The sequence below is a fragment of the Paroedura picta genome, chromosome 17 (assembly GCF_049243985.1).
Source record: "Paroedura picta isolate Pp20150507F chromosome 17, Ppicta_v3.0, whole genome shotgun sequence".
Classification (NCBI taxonomy): Eukaryota; Metazoa; Chordata; class Lepidosauria; order Squamata; family Gekkonidae; genus Paroedura; species Paroedura picta.
The window spans coordinates 5,224,324-5,240,710 of NC_135385.1; the positions used below are offsets into that span (position 1 = coordinate 5,224,324).

The following is a 16,387-nucleotide window of genomic DNA, read 5'->3' on the forward strand; positions in this document are numbered from 1 at the left end:
GCCTATTCCACTGCTGAACTACTCTGACTGTGAAATTTTTTTTCCTGATATCTAGCCTATATCGTTGTACTTGAAGTTTAAACCCATTACTGCGTGTCCTCTCCTCTGCAGCCAACGGGAACAGCATCCTGCCCTCCTCCAAGTGACAACCTTTCAAATACTTAAAGAGGGCTATCATGTCCCCTCTCAACCTCCTTTTCTCCAGGCTGAACATTCCCAAGTCCCTCAACCTATCTTCATAGGGCTTGGTCCCTTGGCCCCAGATCATCTTCGTCACTCTCCTCCGTACCTTTTCAATTTTATCTGCGTCCTTCTTGAAGTGAGGCCTCCAGAACTGCACACAGTACTCCAAGTGTGGTCTGACCTGTGCCGTATACAATGGGACTATGACATCTTGTGATTTTGATGTGATGCCCCTGTTGATACAGCCCAAAATGGCATTTTCCTTTTTTACCGCTGCACAGCACCGGATGGTTTTGGGGGCGGTGCCCAGAAGGGTGGAATTCGGGAAGGATGTGAGGTCACTTCTGGGGATGACGTAGGCCTTAATGGGGTGCCTGCCAACAACTCCCCTGGAACCCACCAAGTGTTTGTAGAAAATAGGCAGGCTGAGATGGGGCCTTTGCACAGCAGGGTTCCTCATCGGCCACTGGGGACTGGATTGGCTGTGCAAGATGGTTTTTTTTACGGGTATGATAGCACCTGTCCTCACAGCACAAGGATCTTCACTGTGTGGAGCGAGGTAAGTTGCAGCAGCCATTTTTTAGGGCTAGCTCCACCCCTTGGGGTGGCCATTTTGTGTCAGAAGGTGCTCACAGGCTCAAAAATGGTTCCAGAGCCCTGCTGTTGGGTGCATCCCCTCCTCTCCACTGATTTCTTACCATAGGAATAAGAAGAAAATCCTGGAGTGTCATTAAGTGGGAGCTGTTGGTGAATTCGCCGGGACCCTTTCCGCACACAGGAAAAAATGGCGCAACGTCCGTCTTAATACTCAGCAGAATTATCAGCATTCCACACAAAATCTCTTGCTTTAGGATGCTTAGGGCTGATCCTGCATTGAGCGGGGGGTTGGACTAGATGGCCTGTATTGCCCCTTCCCACTCTAGGATTCAATGATTCTATGATTCAGGTCCAGTGCCGGATGGGTTTCCTGTTTGCTGCGTGGTTTGGGAATGCTGTTAAAACTGAATCTCCCCCCCCCCCCATGGGAGGGAATTCGTGGTAGCCTAAATCGAAAACTCAAAAGAGTTGCTATCTCCAATATTTAGGAAGTTATTATTGTAGCGTTAACTGTTACAATATCGTTACTCAATTTCGGTTCCCCTTGTTATCGTTGTCATTACTATGGTTGCAATGGACATCCCTGTTTTGTGTAAACCACCTGAGCCTTATGGAAGGGTGGTAGAGAAATATATAAATAAATACATAAATAAATAATGGCATTTCAGACCTGACCAATGTTCTTGTCTCCTCCTGCCCCCCCCCCCACCCACGGTCACCCCGACAGCTTCCAGGATTCAAATCTGGGTCTACACAGATCCTAGTGAGAGACCCTTGAACCATTACACCATGCGGGCTCTTGGGGTCCCAATGGATCAGAGTGAAATAGGTTCCACTAGCCCTTCCCTCTTTAAACATAATTAACAGCAAAATGTCAGAACAGAAAGAGTCACTCAGCCTTCTTTTCGCTGATCAAGGCACCCCACCATGGTTGTCTAAGCCAAGATGCTCAATTGCCCGTAAAAGATTTCCATTTCAGCTGAGAGAAGGAAAAAGAAAGCCCACCAGTTGCTTCTCTGCGATTTTGCCTCCTGGGAGCTGAGCGCTGCGTGTTAAATGTCACCAAATATTGCACGCGATTTGCTGTGACGAAGAAAGAGAGCCCCTCTATGATCTAATTGTTCTCTGTAGGCTGCTGACGTTTGCCAAACGAGCCCAGATCTCCTGTCACTAAACAGGCTGGAGAGGGCATGGAACTCTGCAGAAGGTGTAGCAATGGCCACCAGGACCGCAGGAATAAACAAGTTGAGAAGGGGATTAGATAGATTCATGGAGGAGAAGTCCGTCAATGGCTACAAGCCATGGCAAGGGAAGAAAACCTCCACATTGAGAAGTACTCAATATCTCCAAGCCAGGAGACAGCATCAGGGGAAGGCCTTGGCCTCTCTGCCCTGTTGGTGGACCTCCAGAGGAACTTGTTGGCCACTGTATGAGACAGGATGCAGGACTGGATGGAGCCCTGGTCTGATCCCCTGATGTTCTTATGAAGACCTCACCTTCTCTGCCCTGTTGTTACATCTCCAGAGGAACTGGTTGGCCACTCTGTGAGATGAGATGTTAGGCTAGATTGACCACAGGTCTGGTCCACTCCAGATGTTCCTGCAAATCTGTCTCGCTGTGCCCGTTAACAAGAAAAGATTTGGCTTTGCAGAGAATACAGTATGCCCCTATGGTAAGTTCTCAGGGAAGAGCTTTCATTCCAATTTCTCCTTCGGCCCTTTCAAAACAGCACTCATTGCCCTGCTGTTGTGAGCTGCTTATATAGGGCATGACCCTCCCCAAGTCTTGATTCTGGCTTCACTTCCATTGGCCAGGTCCTTGCATTCGGTCCTCATCCTGCGAAGATCTCCTTCCAGCTCCCTGCAACAGCAGCCCTTTAGATGAGCAGTACCTCTCTTCTCCTTTAACTCTTGTCTCCATTGCTAATGACATGAGTGCTTCAGGTGAGCTGATTGCTAATTCTTTGGCTAGCACTGATGACTCAGGTGTGGGAAGTTAGTTGCCAGGAGATGATGAACCTTCTCCCCAGAGACTGTGCTTCAGGCTGCTAGCTGGTTACATTTGGATCTAAACTTGGCAAGGGTGTCCACGTGGCCTCTTCGTCTTCCAGGGTAAGGTGACCAGATTTTAACATTGGTAAAGTGGGATGTCATTGATGAGGGTGGGTGGGTTCTTGATTAAAACTTTGGTCTATATGGAGCAACACAGTTTTCAAAGAATGCATAGAATGCAAAAATAGTATTGTAATATATTTGTTTATTTTCAACGTAAGTACAATTTGCCAGGTGCCCCCCCCAGATGTCCCTCCAAAAGTGGGACAAGGGATGACTCATGGCAAGGTCATAATAATGCCCAATGGGGGTGTCAGCCTCCAGGTACAGCCTGGAGGAATGTCCCATCATGGCTGCTTTAAGGTCTAAAGTGTTTGGCAGAACTTTCTTGGTGTGCTAGAAACACCGGGCACTGAGGAAAGGAATCCCTTTAATCTGTTGGTCTTCAAAGGCTGTCCTCGGCTGAAAAGGGGTTTATTTGGGTGAAATCCCCAACTGGTTGGATATCTTGGTTCTTAAGAAAAATGACCCTCCCCAAGGGAGAGCCAGCTTGGTACAGGGGTGAAAAGCAACAACCTCTATTGTGGAGAACCGGGTTTGACTACCCACCCCTCCTCCACATGCAGGCCACTGGCTGGCCTTGGGCCAGTCACAGCTCTCTCAGAGCTCTCTCAACCTCATGAACCTCACAAGGTGACTGGTGTAGGGGGAAGAGGAGTTGGAGAAAGGGCCAGCTTGGTGTAGTGGTTAAGATGGTGGCCTCAAATCAGGAGAGCCGGGTTCGATTTCCCACTCTTCCACATGCAGCCAAGCTGGGGGACCTTGGGCCATTCGCACAGAGCAGTTCCCTCAGAGCTCTCTCAGCCCCACCTACCTCCCAGGGTGCCTGTTGTAGGGGCAGGAAGGGAAGGCGATTATAAGCCACTTTGAGACTCCGTTGGGTAGTGAAAAGTGGGGTATAAACCTCAACTCTTCTTCTAGGTGATTGTAAGATGCTTTGAGGCTCCTTCTGGAAGTAAAAAGCAGGGTACATAATAAAAACAGCTCTTCTTTTTCTTCTTATCACCAGAAACCTGTCCTGCATTAGGCGCTTTCCCTTTGCTTCCTAATCTTATTTAAAAAAAAAAAAGCCTATTTTGCAGGAGGGAGATGGCTTGATAATGACATCAGCCCCGTGAGAGATTTTCCGTTTTCCGCCCATCAGGCGAGTAATGGGGGCGAGTTACGACTGTTTGCCAGAACTGCAGCCCATCGAAAGAGCCAATAGGAACGCCCTCCCTGCCCGCCAGACTAAGCTCTGGCACGGCCTAATTGAATCTGCCCAATCAGCGCTGTTATCTTGTACAACCCCGGCCTGCCAGACAGGGTATCATTAGACATAATCATATTTTGATCGGGAGCAAATAGAAGCAGAATCAAAGAATGTCCGTCTTATTTACAGGGCAGGGGAGAAGCCATCCGGTTTATGGCAGGAGAGGGGAGGGAAGCAGGGAGACAACCCCCATTATGGTGAGGTTTTTTTCGTTTTAAAAGGAAGAGATTAATCTGATTTTCGTCCCGAGCTCTGATTTTGGTGCTAAGTGGGCGCGTAATTCCTTTACGCTCAAGCCTTCCCTCCCATGAACAGCCAGGCTGTTTTAGAGCCGAATTTGGGGAGCAGACCCACGTGGAGCAGATTAAGCAGACAATCGGCATAAGAAAGGGTGGGGAAACCTCTCCACGCTTTTTTTAAGGACGTGAAGCTGCGAGCTCCCCAAGGGGACCACTTGATATTCAGGAGAAATGCGACTGTATCAATGTCTCTCCATCTAGTTCACTCACACACACACACACAGCTTCAGGCCTAGAATATATTTTGAGCTCTGTGTTTGGCTATGCGTTTGCTCCCACCACGCGCACATGCACCTAGGTTTGCATTTGCAATGGAATCAGCAAGGCCTGAGAAAGAGCATGAAATGTGTCAAGGTTCTCTTTCAGAAATGGCAGCTCGTTTCCCGTTTCCTATCCGAATTTCTCCCGGAATTTTGAATTCCTGAGTTGGCAGGGCCATTCATCGGAGGGAAAGCGAGTTGGGTTTATCTGTTGACTTCTTTTGGTTTTGATTTTGTGTTTTGTATAAGCCAAAGAAGAAGAAGTGTAGGTTATTTCACCCCGTTTTTCACTACCCGAAGGAATATCAAAGCAGTTTAGAATCGTAGAATCATAGAGTTGGAAGGGACCTCCAGGGTCATCTAGTCTAACAGTGCAGGAATTCACGACTACCTGCCCACCCGCAGTGACCCCAATTTCATGCCCAAGTGATCCCGCCCACCAAAAATCTCCCAAATCCAGCCTGGCTTGGAGGAAATTCACCTACCATCCCACAGTGGTGATCAGCAATTCCTTGGGTATGCAAGGAAGGATCACAAGAGACAAACACTGGCACATCCCTTCCTTCCCACCCTCTCACAATCTGCCTAAATTCACAGCATTTCTGTGAGGTGGCTTTCTAGCCTCTGCTTAAAAACTTCCAAAGAAGGAGAACCCACCACCTCTTGAGGAATCCTGTTCAACTGAGGAACTGCTCTGACTGTCGGGAACTTCTTCCGGATGTTTAGCTGAAAATTCTTTTGAATTAATTTCAACCCATTGGTTCTGCTCCAACCCTCTGGGGCAACAGAAAAGAACTCTGCTCCATCTTCTCTAGGACAGCCCCTCAAGCATTTGAAGACGGTGATCGTATCACCTCTTAGTTGCCTTCTCTCCAGGCTAAACAGACCAAGCTCCCCCAACCTTTCTTCATACGGCTTGGTCTCCAAACCCCTCACCATCTTTGTTGCCCTCCTCTGGACAAGCTCTAGTTTCTTTACATATTTCTTCAGTTGTGCTGCCTAAAACTGAACACAGTACTCCAAGTGATGTCTAGCCACAGTGGAGTAAAATGGTAACCACCTCATGCGATCTGGACACTATACTTTTTTCGATACAGTGCAAAATCCCATTAGCCTTTTTGGCTACTGAGTCACACTGTTGACTCATGTTCAGTGTGTGGTCTACTAAGACCCCCTGATCCTTTTTGCACATGCTACTGCCAAGACAAGTCTCACCCATCCTAGAGTGATGCATTTGATTTTTCCTACCTAAATGCAGACCTTTACATTTTTTTCACTATTAAAATTCATTTTAGTCCCGTTTTCCAGCCTGTCCAGATCGTCCTGTATCCTGGTTCTATCTTCTGCTGTGTTTGCTGACTCTTCCAGTTCAGTATCATGTGCAAATTTAATAAGCACCCCCTCTATTCCTTCATCCAAATCATTTATGAATATGTTGAATAACCCAGGGCCCAGGACAGATCCCTGAGCTTACGAGCCCCTTTTCTTTCCCCACGACTGACAGGCTGAGACAGGCCTGAGAGCGCTGCTCTGTAAGAACAGCTCTAACAGGACTGTGACTAGCCCAATGTTGAGAAAGGCTAGCCTAGAAGAAGAGTTCATTACTGTACTCCAGTTTTCACAACCTGAAGGACTCTCAAAGCAACCTACTGTGTCAGATAGGATGCTGGACTGGATGGACCCTTGGTCTGAATCCAGCAGGACTTCCACTGTAATTTGGAATCTTGCTGGGAAACTTTGGGCCAGTCACACTCATTCAGCTTAACCCACCTTGCAGTGCTGCCAAGCCCCCGGTGGGGTCTTACCCCCAGGTTCCTGTTCCCCACTTCAATTAGAAGCTGTGGCAGGAGCAAAATTAAAAGGAAAAACAAGGCCTCAACCACTTCCAGGAAGTTCTTACCATAGAGTATCTGAAAATTCCTAGAGCTATCCTAAAGTGACAAAGGGTAGCTCTGGGAATTGCCAGAACCGTGGCAACTTCCAGTTTTACCATAGATTTTCGAGGGATTCCTAGAGCGACTCTTTGTCACTTCCAGGTAGCTCTGGGAAATCGCCAGAAACACAGGGGGTAAGAACTTCCTACAAGTAGACAAGGCCTTATTTTTCTTTCGAGTCCCCCCCCCCTCCCCATGCTGTTCTCCCTCTACATCCCTCCTGCTAGTTGCCAGGCAACCCTTCACATAACACAGCAGAGGAGAGAATCCCTGCAGGCTGTCCAAGATGAGATAAAAATGAATGGATTAAGAATACGATTTGGTTGCTGTCCCTTGGATCCTTCCTGTGCGTTTGATATCTACACCCTTCGCTCCAGACGCACCGCCGTTCCCTTCCGATTGCAGAGGGAGGATTATCCTATGTCGAAATTATGGCCTGCTAATATGAGCTAGAAGCCTGTCAGCTGGGCGGATGTTAACAGAGACAGATATTTATTATACGGTCAAAGACCAGCCGATCATAAGATCCGACAAGCAACAATTTAAATTACAGTGTTTTAGAGAAATAAAACGGAAATCTGTTTAGCATAAAAAACGCTAAAATCACCAGGCAAGTTTAAAACCATATAATTTTTTCCCCTAGTTAGCGGGTTTTACAAGCTATAGGCGACTTTGTCCACCAGGGTTTTGTGAAACCCTAGGGTTTCTTGACGGCCCTGAATGGTTGGGTGTTAGTTAAATATTGAAAACATTTTTAAAATCTGTTAAGTATTTTATTTATGTATTTAGATTTAGGTTATCAGGTGATATGACCATATATGGTCCTGCCGACCCACCCACCCTTCCCAAAATGGCCAATGGGAGGCCTTGAGGGGGTGGGAAGGGGAGGAGCCCCGGGTAGGCGTGTCCACAGGTATGCTTCCCAACCACATTCTGCACGATTGCACCACTTCTGGGGTTCCTTGAAGCCTGACGAATTTCAGGGGTTTCTCAATGGCAACAAAGTCAAGAAAGGCTGAGTTTAGGAGAACAATTTGCTACTGGCGCTGTAGATGGTGGGTTTCCGTCTTCCAGGAGCTGCCTGGTATTTTCCAAGTTTGAGTGCAAAACACTCCGTCCCTTGGCTCATGTGACTGGGGCAAAGCATGGATTTTGCGCACAGTTACCCAACCCAGCAAAGACGGGAAACGTGAACATTCGGAGTGTTGTGGGGACCCACGACCTTCCAGTATGCGTGGCTGGTGGATTCCTGCTTCGTGAGTCTGGAATGGAACATCTACAGAGAGCTACGGAGAAGATTCCCTTCCAGCATCACTGGTTTCAGGCCAGGAGGCTGCTCCGAAGGGGACCCGTTTCCTTCCTTCATCCTAATTTTATTCCACGGTTTTGAACTCATCAGGCCTGGAAGACAGCTGTGGTCTTGGAAAATAATGAATCCAGCCTTTGCCTTGTGCGCGTCGTGCGCAGGAGTGCCTAATAAAGAAAACCACTCGAGGGTCTCATTAGCATGACCGCATTAGCTTTGTGCGCGCACCGTAATGATGAGATGCATTAGCGGGGAGATGTTCTTGTGATCCTGGAGATCTTCGCCGGGTGCTTTGTCAGGAGGAGGAAAAGCACCTGTGAAAACAACAGCCCCGCCCCTCTGTTGGATGTACAATTGAAAATTTATTTTGATATCGGAGGCAGAGGAGGCCGTTTCGCGTTGCGAGTTCGAATTGTGACCGCTGGTGGTTCAACAGCACCAATCAAATGGAGCCGCCTTCTTTTAAGGATCAGAATCGATGGGCTATGTTGCACGGTCCCCCCATCTAATAACTGCTTTCCTACGGAGAAACCTGATCTGTTAGCCCAGCCTTTAACCTGGCATGCTAATTTTCTACATGCAGGGAGGTCTCCTTTTTATTGTTTGGATTTAACTATCTTGAAGTCTAAGGTAGGACACCCCAGGCTTCTCTTGCCCACAGGAGTATACCAAGCCCCCAAAGATGTTATGGCGAATGAGAAAAACTGTATCAACCCTTGACATAGTTTGCTGTAAGCCGATTCCTGAGATATGATAATGGATTGTTTCATTTTAGTCTGTCTATGCTCACTGTATTGAAAAAAAGAAAACTTCCCAGCAAGTAGAAAGCTAGCACCGAAGGCTGAAATAGGATCTTCACCCCTGTTTAGATAACTTTCTACCGTCAGGGAATATTTTGTCCACTGCATTTTTATCTCCTTCTCTTTTGACACACTACTTTTATCTGGAGGCGCCGGGAATTGAACCTGGGACCTTCTACATGCCAAGCAGAGACTTGACCATGAGCCAAAGCTCCACCCCAAAAAGATTAGCCTTTGCATGAACGTTCTCCATACAAATGGACAAAGTGTCCCCAAACTTCCTTCTTCTCCACCAGCCAAAACATTAGACGCTCCCCCTGCCCCACCCCCAGGGCACGGTCACCATCATAGCACAAAGGGCTTCTCTGGTTTTAATGCTATCCTTTGAATAAAAGGCAAAATTTACTGCCAGGCAGGCATTGTTTATCTTGAAGTGTTACGGGAGAAAAGGGAGCCAAGTACATTCTCAACCCCCCTCCTCCCCGCCCTGCTCCAAAGTACCGCTTTATTTTAGTTTATATATTTTTTGGCTCATTAATAAAAGATGCCGCTACTGATTTTGTCAGTGTGCCCTTTTTATCAAGAGCTCCTTTCATCTTCCGAATCTGTACAGCAGATGTATTGGCTGCGGAATCATGTGCCAGCCAAAGAAGGAGAGGGAGAAAGGGAGAAAGAGAAAGCACAACTCAAACATCCCCTCCCTCCCATATGCCTGCACAGGTTTTCCCTGTCCTTTTTTTGGCAGGGAAGAAGGTTGGTGTGCACTGATAGCCTTGTCCAGCCTTTCTCAACTTCCCCCCCCTTTTTAGAAACCCCTGAAATTATCTTCAGGCTAAGAGAAACCCCAGAAGTGGCGCAATGGTGCGGAATAAGCTGAGCTGTGGACACGCCCATCTGGGGCCCCTCCCCTTCCCACCCCCTCCAGGCCCATCATTGGCTGCTTGGAGAGGGGGGCGGGACAAGTCAACGGCCATGTATGGTTGTATCCCCGGATAAATGTTTAGCAAATTTTAAAAATACATTAAAATCATAGAATCATAGAATAATGGAGTTGGAAGGGACCTCCTGGGTCATCTAGTCCAACCCCCTGCACTATGCAGGACACTCACAACCCTCTTGCTCATCCACTGTCACCTACCACCCCCTTGAGCCTTCACAGAATCAGCCTACCTGTTTCGGAAACCCTTCCAGAACTGTCAAGAAAACCCCAGGACAGCCTGGCCTTGTCCAATAAAAGTCCTTCCTTTATTTCATAACTTGTCAGTTTAATGCCATTAAATTTAATTCCAAACCACTGATTACACTGAGAGCCAGTCTGGTGTAGTGGTTAGGAGTGCGGACTTCTAATCTGGCAGGCCGGGTTCGATTCTGCACTCCCCCACATGCAGCTAGCTGGGTGACCTTGGGCTCGTCACGGTACTGATAAAACTGTTCTGACCGGGCAGTGATATCAGGGCTCTCTCTGCCTCACCCACCCCACAGGGCATCTGTTGTGGGGAGAGGAAAGGGAAGGCGAATGGAAGCCGCTTTGAGCCTCCTTTGGGTAGGGAAAAGCGGCATATAAGAACCAACTCTTCTTCTTCTTCTAGACGCTTTTCTTCCTCCTTGAGGGTCTCGAGGTGGTTTACGGGGTAAATAAAACGGACTCTATTTCTCAAAACATACGCGCGGCAGAAGATCTGTGTGAAATCAACAGTGTGCAAGGAAAGCAGATCGATAGAACGGAAATTTATGATATGGTCAGAGACCGGGAAACCAGAAGAGTCCATCAATCAAAGGTTTAAGTTACGGAGTTAAAAATATAACGGTTGAACACAGTTTAGCATTAAAATAAACCATAAAATGAAAGATTAAGATGGGTGGCTGTAGGGATAGAAAAAAGTCAGAGTCCAGCGGCACCCTAAAGAATAACAAATTTGTGGCAGGGGGCGAGGTTTTGTGAGTCATTGTTAACTTCTTCAGTTACAGTTGTTATTGTGCCATTTTTTTCTGGTAGGGGCTCGTGGGAATCTCTGGAGATTTTGGTCCCCCTGGTGTAAACTATCATGGTATTTACTTATTTATTTATTACATTTATACCCCACTTTTACCTGGAGGCTCAGAGTGGGCTTCCCAAGGGTTCAAAGACGTAAACGAGACATTAAATATTGGCTTTTAAAATCTTAAAATTAAATTTGAAATGAGTAAGTTGGTTTCTCGATGGGGTTTGGCACCGCTTAATGGTCGGTTAGTTCTTGAATTTTGCTTCTGGTTCTGTTTGGGGCTTGTCTTTGGTGCTACAACCCTAATCCTGTTTTGTTGTTCATCAAACGTCCTGTCCCATCAATCATATTGACTCACTCTGGAATCCGCCTTGAGGCTGATTCAGAAAGTTGGATTGTAAACAGCAAAAAAACATCTATGAACATGGTTAGAATCAGTATTCTTTTGAAGTCCTCGGGCTTTTTCTGTTGTACTCTGCTTTTTTACTACTCCAAGGAGTCTCCAAGCGGCTTCCAGTCGCCTTCCCTTTCCTCTCCCCACAACAGACACCCTGTGAGGGAGGGGAGGCTGAGAGAGCCCTGAGATTACTGAAGAAGAAGAAGAGTTGGTTCTTAGATGCCGCTTTTCTCTACCCGAAGGAGTCTCAAAGCGGCTTCCATTCACCTTCCCTTCCTCTCCCCACAACAGACACCCTGTGAGGGAGGTGTAACTGAGAGAACTCTAAGAGAACTGACCTGGGATAATGGCTCTGCGTGGACTGCGACTAGCCCAAAGCCACCCAACTTAATTGGACTTTCCATGATCCAAGTGTGAAAGGCAGGGTCTGCACCTCCTTGTCTGTGTACTGAATTCCCCCCAGGACCAAATATTCCAACACTCGAAAGGATCAGTGATTTGTAAGGACACGAAAGAGAGATATTCACTCTGCTGTGTCCGTACCTGCCATTTATTTCAATCCACGGATCAAACGAGGACCCGTCCGTGGATTTCACCGGCGATGCTTGAGTGCCCGAGAAGGAGACATCTAAGAAAGTCTATTTGGATCGCCCTTGCAGCCTGCCGGGCATTTAAACTGGCAGGCTTACTCCAGAGCAGGGGTAGTCAAACTGCGGCCCTCCAGATGTCCATGGACTACAATTCCCAGGAGCCCCCTGCCAGCGTTCGCTGGCAGGGGGCTCCTGGGAATTGTAGTCCATAGACATCTGGAGGGCCGCAGTTTGACTACCCCTGCTCCAGAGTAAGCAACTTGCCGTCTGAACTGAAGACCATTTGTCTGTCATAATGCAGCCCCCTCTGGAGCTCATAAAAGAATTGAGTTCGGAATTACATTGGATCCTCTAATGGGACATAAATCTTAGGACCAGCGGCAGCAATAATACATTTGAAAAGAAGATGCCTTTTCAAACCACGGAACCGTGGGAATAATTAACTGTTTTAGTGACTGCATTAACATCGGTGTCGTGCCCCTCAGTTGTCGGCTGGCATTTGTCTTCCAAAACATCTGACGATTTATATTCTGAACGGACGGCTTCCCCCAACACGGGAAAACATGGCAGGGGATGGGAAACTGGATGCAGCGGAAGTACGCAGCAAACATGGAGCGGAATCCATCTAGCCTCATTCCTATCCATTAGAATTTTATTTAAGGAACCAGTGTGTCAACCTCGGTTTTGTGAAGCGGAATCTATCTAACCTCATTCCTATCCATTAGAATTTTATTTCTACCAAAGAACCAGTGTGTCAACCAGGGTTTGTGAAACCCCAGGTTTTCTTGGCAGCCCTGGAAGGGTTTCCTGAATGGGTGGGAATTTAATTTTGTATATGCTTTTTAAAATTAAACATTTATTGGGTTATATGGTTATGTTCACCCACCCACCCCCTCCCAAAATGGCCAATGATGGGCCTGAGAAGGGGGAGGGGCTCTGGGTGGGTGTGTCTACAGCCATATTATGAACGACTGAGCCACTTCTAGGATATCTCAAAGGTTGAAAAATATTCCAGTGGTTTCTTAATGATTAAGAAGCAGAGAAGAAGGTTGGGTTAGAGTATCAACCAGGATCTGAGAAACCCAGGTTCAAATTCTGGCTGTGTAATGGAAAGGTATCAGTTGACCTCGGCCCAGTGGCTCTCTCTCAGCCTTACCTACCTCACCGGGTTGTTGTGATGGTCAATGGAGGGGGGGGGGAGCAATTTTGTAAGCCAGTTTGAGCCCCCATTGGGACGAAAAGTGAGGTCTGCCTGCCTATTTCAGGGAGATGATATTTCGAGGGAGGAAAGAAGAATGCAAAAATCTAGTTCTTTTAACAGTTTTTTCCTGACATTCAATCTTGGATTCAAAAATCTCTATTTTGACATAGAAAACTCCCCCTGCCCCCTGATTGTTGTCCTCAAACACCAATGTCTATGCTGAAAAGAAGAGGAGAGAAGAGCTGTTTTTTTTAATACCCCGCTCTTAATTACCCGAATTGCCCCACAAACCCTTTCCCCTTCCTCTCCCCACAACAGGCACCCTGTGAGGTAGGTGAGGCTGAAAGAGCTCTGAGAGAATTGTGGATAGCTCAAGGACACCCAGCTGGCTGGATACAGAGGAGGAGTTCTCCAGTTTATAGGCCGCTTCTTTTAACCACTACACCATGCTCCCTATTTAAAAATGGTTGCTATGTAAGAGAGGATCTGGGACAAGATGGACCACTGGTCTCATCCCAGAAGGCTCTTCTGGTGTTCTCACGTGTCTTGCCTCCCATGGCCGCTCACTATTGCTCCACAAGATCTGTGGCTGTGCAGAGAATACATTATGCCCACGAAGTAAGTTGTCAGGGAAGACTTTTAATTAGAACTTCTCCGTCTGCCCTTTCAAAACAGGAAGGAAATGAAAACAATAAGACAATTTGACTGGCGCGTTAATGTTCTGCTATGGAAAACAGGATCACCGCCTCCTTCACAAGGCCCCCAGTAGAAGAGGTGTGCTCCTTCACAGCGGCCTGGTTCTCAAAGCACCCCTTCCTCTGTTTGAAATTAATTCTATGTGAAAGTTAATCCATACCTCTCCGCTTTAGCAAAATACGCTCCTTCGGGTGGCCATTAAGGGACTCTTAAAAAACGAGATGTCCTTCCAGCAGAGAGCCAGTTTGGTGTAGTGGTTAGGAGCGTGGACTTCTAATCTGATATGCCGGGTTCGATTCTGCACTCCCCCACATGCAGCCAGCTGGGTGACCTTGGGCTCCCCACGGCACTGATAAAACTGTTCTGACCGGGCAGTGATATCAGGGCTCTCTCAGCCTCACCCACCCCACAGGGTGTCTGTTGTGGGGAGAGGAATGGGAAGGCGACTGTAAGCCGCTTTGAGCCTCCTTCGGGTAGGGAAAAGCGGCATATAAGAACCAACTCTTCTTCTTCTTCTTCAGTAATCTCTGGGCTCTCTCAGCCTCCCCTCCCTCACAGGGTGTCTGTTGTGGGGAGAGGAAAGGGAAGGTGAATGGAAGCCGCTTTGAGCCTCCTTCGGGTAGAGAAAAGCCGCATATAAGAACCAACTCTTCTTCTTCTTCTTCTTCTTCTTCTCCTCCTCCTCCTCCTCCTCCTCCTCCTCCTCCTCCACACAGTGGCTACCCTGCCTTATTTAGTAGAAATTAGTAGTAGAAATTTTATTGCGGTTGGCACTAGACATATAACAGGGGAAATTATGCAATACGTCCCTAGTAATGCATAATACTAAATTACACCCTGTCCTATTTTACGCCTGGGGCAAGGGAGGGGGCGGGGCTTGGTGATGCGGGGGCCGAGGGCAGGGCCTCTGCTGAGAAATGCCCTTCCTCGAGCTGGCCCCCCTCATGGGCGTCCAAGGTCTATTTCACACCCACTGTCCGCTACCCAAGGAGACACCGTACCATATCTAACTTTTCTTGTGCCAATCTGAGTGGCCTTCATCATGGTGGGCGCTAGCCTGAGATGGCTTCTAGCCCAAAACTTCCCTGCTTTGACAAAGATCTTATCTGCCACTTAGAAGTCCCCTTGAAAAACTTCTCGAGATGCCTTTGACTGTTCTCGAATGTCACCCAATGTCAAAGCCCTTTCCACTTGGCGCTTTTATGCCCGGGCTGTCATTCTAACGTGGACGGGCAGGCACCTCCATATAGATCCTTTCACTGCAGTGCATTTCCATGTTCCCCTCTCACACATGGATGCGCAAGGGCGATGAGACGAGCAATCGCGTCCGACGAAGCGCACACTCGAAAAGAGACTGCATTAACTCGGGATGACCCGGCACTTGCCCTGATGTGTTTGCAGATGTTTCGGGACATCTGGTTGTCCTCGCTTTGTCTCCTTCACCTCCTCCAGTCTCCAGAATTCAGGGGGACGGGCTGTTGAAATGAGGAACGAAACACTGAGAGCAGAGGATCTTAGCGCCGAAGGTTGTTTGTCACCATGTTGGAAGAGGGAAATGTTGGTGGATGGAGAGAGGAAAACGAAGCCCAGATCTTTGGGCTAGGACCCAAGTCCAGGGAAAGGTGTGGACATCTGCTAATCTTTTTCGTGGTCTTAGGACTGCTAGACCAGTGGTTCTCAACCTGGGGGTCAGGACCCCTTTGGAGCTCGAACGACCCTTTCACAGGGGTCGCGGCAGGGCAAGCAGCTTGGCCAGGGGGGAGTTTGCCATCCCCACAACAGCCTTGCAGGGTAGATCGAGATAGAGCGTTCGTCTGTCTGGAGCAGCGGAAAAGAGTGAGATCAGCATGGTGGGACAAAAGGCAGAACTGAACTGAGAAACCCCGGATAAAAACCAATTTATATACAATCATGAACCATGGATCTTCATGCCATTGGTTGGTTTTGTTTTAATTTATGTGAAAGAACACTTGCATAATTTTATGGTTGGGGGGTCACCCCAACATGAGGAACTGGATTAAAGGTTCGCGGCATTAGGACGGTTGAGATTGTCCACGCCCCTTAGCGATGTTGAGACCAACGAATGAAATTATAGCCAAGTACGCAGTGCAGCTATATAAAAAATTATATCATTTAAAAAACACATTCTAAAGATTCTGCTGTATGCCTAATATAGAGAGAAATCTCCAGATGCATAAATACAGGTTTAAAAGATGCAGATCATGAAAATTATCTCCATGTACGAGAACCGAACAGGTTTCGGCTAAAAGCTTTCCTCGGTGGTAAAATTCAGACTGAGCGCTCCATAAATTAAACATAAATATATATGGATTGCTCATCCAATATGGAATAGACCAAAAGGGACCATGCAGGTTTTAAATGACATTTTAACACCTTTGAAGGTATAATTAAAATATATTTGATATTTTGTTAGCACTCCACAGGGGTTCTCATGTGCCTATCTTGTACCTGTGCATTCTGAGGAACAAGTGGGTATCTTTTCCCAAGTGGGGTTTCATCTAACTCCAGGATTACGCCAGAGCCCTGGAGGCATAACGCCAGTTCGCAGGGATTTAATTTTTAAAATATGCTAATATTAATACAAATTTATTTTTAGCCTGCCCATTTTCCAAGATAGGGGATTTTGGGATCAGGAGTCAATCTTTGTCTCTCCCCAATGGCAAGGCCGGCATTCATTGGTGGTTGTTATTTTGGGCCCCAGCTATAATAAACCTGGTGGAATACCAGGATCTTCTAGGCCCCACAGAATGCCTTGAGG

The 16,387-nt window shown here is 47.4% G+C and overlaps 1 long non-coding RNA gene across 1 annotated transcript in view; it reads left to right on the plus strand.

The window, feature by feature from the left end:
- The first annotated feature begins 2,828 nt into the window (after positions 1–2,828).
- LOC143827435 (uncharacterized) overlaps positions 2,829–16,387 on the plus strand; it is a 99,703-nt gene continuing 86,144 nt past the window's right edge. Inside the window, exons 1-2 of the long non-coding RNA XR_013227308.1 lie at positions 2,829–2,891; positions 10,739–10,790. This is a non-coding gene — a long non-coding RNA (uncharacterized LOC143827435). The remainder of the gene's footprint in view (positions 2,892–10,738; positions 10,791–16,387) is intronic.